Below are 6,000 nucleotides of genomic sequence, written 5' to 3' on the forward strand. Positions count from 1 at the left end.
CATATTGTCGTCCATCAGTACATGTCGCATGACAATGCATGGCAATGTTTCCATATAGATATGACTAATCATTGCTTTGCTGTTGTTGAGAAGAAAAAGTTTAAAGAATTTTCCTTTATATTCCTGTGTAAAACTTTGATCGCCCTTTGTGACCCCAACCTAGGCCCGTAGGTCATGATTAAAAGAAACTTGAATCTACACTACCTGATGATGCTTCCATATAAACATCGCTAATCACGGGCCTACTGCTGTTCTCAATATTTGATCCAAAAATTTCAGAACGAGGAAAGGGGGGTGCGGTTCAGATTTTTTTTTTGACAAACAAAAAAAATCGTTTGTATGTGAAGGAGTGTTACTGTATAAGGTAAGTATATTATTTTATCATGAAATTTTACCTGTGGTCAAAATTGAGAGTATATACAGGTTTAAAAAAAACAGAATTTACAAAAGCAAAGAAAAATGAAAAAAAAAAAAAACGGAGGGGACAGGGTGGGATTGGGGAGGGGGTGGGATGCGTCGGTGCTAGATCCGCCTTTGGTTCTTGAGAAGATTTTTAAAGAGTATACCGTATATTCTAACGGAAAACTTTTATCACCAATTGTGGCCCCATCCTACCTATGGGGGTCATGATTTGAACAAAATTGATTTTGTTTTTGTTTCTTTGTTTGTTGTTTTAATATCCCTCTAGAGAATTTTTCACTCATAAGGAGACATCACCACTTGCCGGTGGAGGGCCAAAAATTTAGACCTATTCTCGGAACTCAGGGCCATTGAAAAGTGTGAGATCTTTTTCGTGCCAGAATCTAAAAAATTAAAAGTATACTTCATGTATGTACTTTCACATAAGTATCATCTCTTCTGATCCAGAAGTTCTTGAGAAGAAAATTTTGAAAGAATTATTCTTAAATATTCCATTAAAACTCCCTTTATCCATGTTTGCTTTCTTGTAAGTTTGGTTGAAAATGAAATTGGCCAGTAGTTCCTGAGAAGAAGCTGAAAATATGAAAAGTTTACAGACAGACAGACGGACGACACAAGAAATGTGATCAGAAAAGCCCACTGGAGCTAACAGCAGAGGTGAGCTAAAAATGTGTCAACCCCTACGCCAATATATCGGCACTTGTATGAGAATTAAGCAAGAAGATGAATTCCAGATAACAATTCTACTGGACAAATCACTTTCAATCTCATATCCATGTCTATATAACAAAATAAATAATAGACTGATTTTTCAGATATCTCAAGAATTACGGTATTTTGACATATCAAAGTCATGTTAACCAATGCTGGACACAATTTTCTGAGCAACACCATTTCTCCCTACAGCATTGCGAGTAATGCTAAATAAGTACAACTTGTTTACTTATTTATCAACCAAACACTTTGTCCTTTTGTCTGTCTAGCTCTCTCTCTCTCTCTCTCTCTCTCTCTCTCTCTCTCTCTGTATGTCTCTCTCTCTCTCTTCACGACCTTAGTAAATATTCAACACACCACATCGGCGAAAAATGTGCCAATAGTCACAGTACATACTGTCGCCGACGACAAAACGTGCCGATACTTGACTGTACATTTTGTCTTCCTTTACGCAGGAGGAAGAAAAAGGTTCGTATCGGTACAAATTGTCGCCGGTGACATGTGTATCGATGGACGACGATATGTGCAGTCAGGGTAGGTACATTTTGTCGCCGACGACAGTATGTACAAAACGACAATATGTACCGTCACACCTCTCTTTTTGATGGCATGCTTAACGATACCTAAAACAGCATACGATTGTCCTTCGTAGTGTATACAATACAGTAGCGACAACGGATCGATGACAATTTAACGGACTGAATTTTCGTATCTTGTCATGACAACGGACAAAAATTGAAATAAATCAAAATTTTCAGTTTTAATTTGTTCTCCATTTTTCTGTAAAGGTTTACAACATGTCTTGATACTGTCTGCACCAATTGGTGTGTATATTATATTCTATTTACAAAAAATACATGTATAACATATCGGAAGGAAAATGAATAAAATCCACATGTGTTTTCAACAGGGTTTAATATCGCCAACGCAAACTCCTCTTTTACTACTTGTTTTTAACGGCTGAAATTCATACAGCACCAAATAGGGTGTCAGTCCTGTTTCCCATTGCAATTTCAGACATTGTTATAGATAATTTAACTTGAAAAATGAAAAACTTCTCACAACCTGTCTTCTCAAGTCATGACACCGGACGGATTTTATCATAGCCTCACCTGTATGTTCATGACAACGAACCAGTTTTAGTGCTTAACTTTAAAGGTTTCTGACAACGGTACTGTCTAGGAACTTAACGTGTTCCTGGCCGTGATATTGTCGCCGTTGTCAATATGTTCAGGGTGTCGAAATGCACGGTCATATTTCTATACATCTTAATAGTACGACATTTATCCCTGGTAAAAAATGGATCGGAAAGTCGTGGGTTCAAATCCCAGCCGCAATGCACCTAAGTCGATAAAAAATAAGTAGCAACTGTTCCTTCGCCAAGAACATTGAAGTGTAGGTTGTGGATGTTTCGGAAGAAACCCTAAAAAAGCGAGGCCCAGTGTTACAGCAGGCATGGCACGATAAAGAACCCTCACAGCTCAATGGCACTGACTGCCGACTAAAAGTTTTTTTAACACTCCACCCGTATATGGTGACGTCTGTATATGAGTTCAAAATTCTCGAATGGGGACGTAAAACAACAAATAATCAACCAATCAAAAAGAAAAAAAAAGACAGAAAAATATGAGAAGTGAAGTTTTAATTCCGAAGTATCAATAACCGCCAGAAACATGAAAAGGAAAGTATCACTAATTTTACTTCATTGTGCTTCATTAAAGACTAATTTACACGTATTACATTATGTATCATAAAACCACAAAAAGATCAGCTAATTATTTTTTTTCCTGCACTTCTAACTAATTTCTTGTAGTCCTTCTCTTCAGGTCATCAATATCTATAAGTTTTTTTTAAATGTTCTGTATGTCCATGTACAATTGCATACTTCCTCATTTTAATTATTTTTTCCTGCATTTCTGACTTTAAACACATATTCCCTATCGAGATTTCACTGACTTATGAATCCCAGTTCTCCTCTACTTCATTCTCGTCCTCTTCATCCGGGCTCTAACTGTTCTCCGAAGCTGGCTTGTCCCACCACTACAGTTTTTTTTTGTTCTCATTTTTGTGGATTGATTAATCAGCAAATCTAACTTAATTTCGATATATATTGCAAGACTAGGCATTAAAATATCTGATTAGTAAATGAATAAATTATATATATATATATATATATATATATATATATATATATATATATATATATATATATATATATATATATATATATATATATATATATATATGAACTTAAGGAAATACACTTTTTAAAAAAAATAGAGATATCCACCAAAAATATTTCATAAACCACATTACCAAGGTTAAATAAATTGCATTCTGCGACAGACCCATTTTATCGTCTAAATATATGCACAAAGTCGTAAATCATTCTCAGAACAGAAAATGGAATCACTTATAGGTACAAACTAGGGGCTTGGGCACGCTCAAAATAAACAGAGTTGAAGCTCATTAAGGACGACGCAATTTGTTGAATGTAATTTCTGACAAATGCTGTAATTAAGGGACTTGTGTTTGTTACAAAATGCACTGCGTGTTCAGAATTCATTAAAATTTATGCTGTGCACAGGTAAGACACAGGGCAAGGTAAATTTATTGGTTAAATTTCGCCCCTCGTTTGGCATAAAATTGTCATAAATTTAATTTAAAAGCATCATTTAAACCAACTATCGATTTTGATTCTCACATGTAAGCTATGTGATATATATGACTTGATAATTGAGAAAATTCAATTACAATGTAATTGTTTAAAAAAAGATACTATTTTAAACATACCTAATTTGAGCAAAGTTCATCCTTCCTCTTGAAGTTTGTGTTTATCATTAAAACCCATAATTCTTTTGAATGAGAGGAAATGATAAAACTGTGAAAGGAGATTAAATTATTATCAATAAGGACGTTTTTAGTTTCGACGGAACAAAGTAACGTCGCATCAAACATTGTTAAGGGGATTTCTTCCTTATCATTCATGTTATTGCTTTCTTTCTTTCCCATTGATTCTGATTCTGCCATGCATATTTCCAACTGGAAGATAACACAGGATGAACCTACACCATTCAGTCATCTGAATGGTGACTGAGGGATAGTTTTAGTTAACTGAATGGCAGAGTTTCATCCTGTGTAATCCAAATGCAGAATTGACTTAAAAGGGTCCTTTGTTGTCATTGTCAGCATCTCAATCAACCCAGTCAACTGCATATTACCTGCTGGATGATAATCCAAATGCAGAATTGACTAAAAAAGTCCCCTTTGTTGTCATCGTAAGTATGAAATAAAGAGTACATAAGCAATGTTCAAAAAGGACACTGACCAAATATGTGCATATATCGTATATAATTTTATGATTACTAAATACACGTTTAGCATATTAGATTATAAACTGATAACAATTCTAATAGAAACTGAGGAAGTTACTAGTTTCATATAATTATTTATGAAATTTTTAAAAATTGCATGGTATAGGATAACTAAAATTTGCAAAACAAGATTATCATATAAGCAATATTTGTAAAAAGTTCATTTAAAATAAAATATTAAAACACCCATTTCGATCTAATTGTAAAACATATTTGATTCATATAGAATTTTAGAGAGCTTCATGCATGAACATGATAAAGTTAGAAAGCTGGCATATACATCACTTGCTCTTGTCCCATTCAGTATTCATAAGATAAATCTGGCCAGGTGCAGGGGTAGGAAATAAAGTAGATTGTACATGTATTGCATGTTTTAAATGATAATATAAAAAAAAAAAAATCATGAGCTTTTTTGATGTGTTCATCACCCTCGGTTTTATGCAGTATGATAATGACATTTGAACTAATTAAAGTTTTTTTTACTCTTTTTATTTTTTTTTTATTATTATATATCTCCACCAATAAGTAAACGGCATAAGACAACAGACAAGAAGGCCTATTTAAATTTTTTCCTTGTCAGAAAGTATATATATAAAAAACAACTCGAATATTTGTAGTAGCAGAAAGGAAAAGGTAAACACAGAATGATTGTAATAGCTACCTCGTTGGTTTATTTTATTCAAATAAAGAAAGGTGAAAAAATTGAATACAATATACTAATGCTGTATGATATTGAGACTGAGTTATGAACATACAAACGATATGTTCATTCTATATTGATATGACTGTGTACATGTATCACTATGACAGATCACCTTATAAAATCTTTAAAATATGGCTTTTTTTGTTGTTTGCTTGTTAAACGTCCCTTGGATTTTTTTTTCATTCAATGAGACGCCACTTCTTGCCGGGGTAGACCTGTACTCGATTTTTATGGCCTTCAAGCATTATGTGATCGGTTTACGCCGTCCATCGGAAGCAACAGTAAGGATCAACCCCTCACTCCGCAACACTAGATCAAACGCTCTAACAACTGTGCTACGCAATAGAGCGCCTTTAGTATGGAATTGAACCTCCGAACCTTTGTTAAAGGAACAGCATTACAAATAACCTATGTTATGTTTTATGCTACATTAAATCTTCCGTAATGAAATGCAAGATATTTGGTAATATATATATACTACATGATTTCAATATCTGAGTTTGCCGAGGACAATGTGAAAGAAAAAAAAATCATATCTTTCACTTTTATAAGAATTTTTCAATTAAATATGGTATTGCATTAGCAATACTAGTTCCCTACCGGCAAGTGTAATCTGGTTCAAATTAAAAATTGAAAATGATTGGAGCGAATCGAAACTTTTATTTGATCTAAAACTTATCAAAGTAAAGTCACATACCAAAATTCAGCTCAACGTCTGCAAGTGTTCATAAAAAAAGTGCGGAAAACAAAGTGAGATAGGCAGACAGACAGACGAGGAGAAAACCTATA

The sequence above is a fragment of the Saccostrea echinata genome, unplaced genomic scaffold (assembly GCF_033153115.1).
Source record: "Saccostrea echinata isolate AGI-Se365-2 ecotype Australia unplaced genomic scaffold, CSIRO_AGI_Sech_v1 ptg000016l, whole genome shotgun sequence".
NCBI lineage: Eukaryota > Metazoa > Mollusca > Bivalvia > Ostreida > Ostreidae > Saccostrea > Saccostrea echinata.